Source organism: Phytophthora parasitica (assembly GCF_000247585.1).
Source record: "Phytophthora parasitica INRA-310 unplaced genomic scaffold supercont2.56, whole genome shotgun sequence".
NCBI lineage: Eukaryota > Oomycota > Peronosporomycetes > Peronosporales > Peronosporaceae > Phytophthora > Phytophthora nicotianae.
The window spans coordinates 397,012-397,811 of record NW_008649042.1 but is presented as its reverse complement, the minus strand read 5'-3'; positions in this window follow the sequence as shown (position 1 = coordinate 397,811).

Sequence of the window (800 nt, the reverse complement as noted above, 5' to 3'; positions counted from 1 at the left end):
ATGCTCTAATCGTAAAGAGGTATACTGCACACCTCGACACAGCAAACACAAACCACTCTATCTCGCTCTCCCAACTCACCAAATACATTAGCCTACCGCCCGCAGTTTGCACCGTGTTTTTTTGGCGCAACCTTTTATCCTCTTTGTAAGTCATTTTTCTCAGTGTTGGTGAGGCCTGCCCAGCAAAACTGCAGAACATCACGGGCAAGATTAAGTGCCAACCTCGCCTTTTCTGACTGGCTCTATCGCAACTGAGAGTTGACCAGTCTACACTACTCTCTCATACCTACTTACTGACTGCCGCCGTGGCGTCTTGGCCGTCAGCTTCATCTCTCCATCATCATCCTTTCGGAGGGATCCTCATTGCCTCTAGCTCAGGAGTCGTTTCATCTCTCCATCATCATCCATCCTCATTGCCTCTGGCTCGGGAGTCGTTAAAGCTACCCCCGCCACCCCTTTGTACCAAAAATATGGTGCTCCATTTCTATCTGCCTTTCATTTCTATCAGAGCTTGTGCCATCATTCAAGCACAAGCCACGAAGCAGCACGTAAGGCTGTCGACACGGAGGAAGAGCGACCCACCGCCAAGCAGAAACAGGGGCAAGAGGTGCAGCCATTGGCAACTACTCTAGCGGGAATCCAAGAAACACCGTACATGCTACCCAAAATGAGATACAACCCGCAGTAACCAGGTTAGATCGCAGAAGGACCTCCATTCGCTACTTGAATACATTTCATTTACTTTATTAAAGGCTTTTTCCTTGCGGCGGTCAGCTCTGATTCTTCTTCTACTCCCTCTG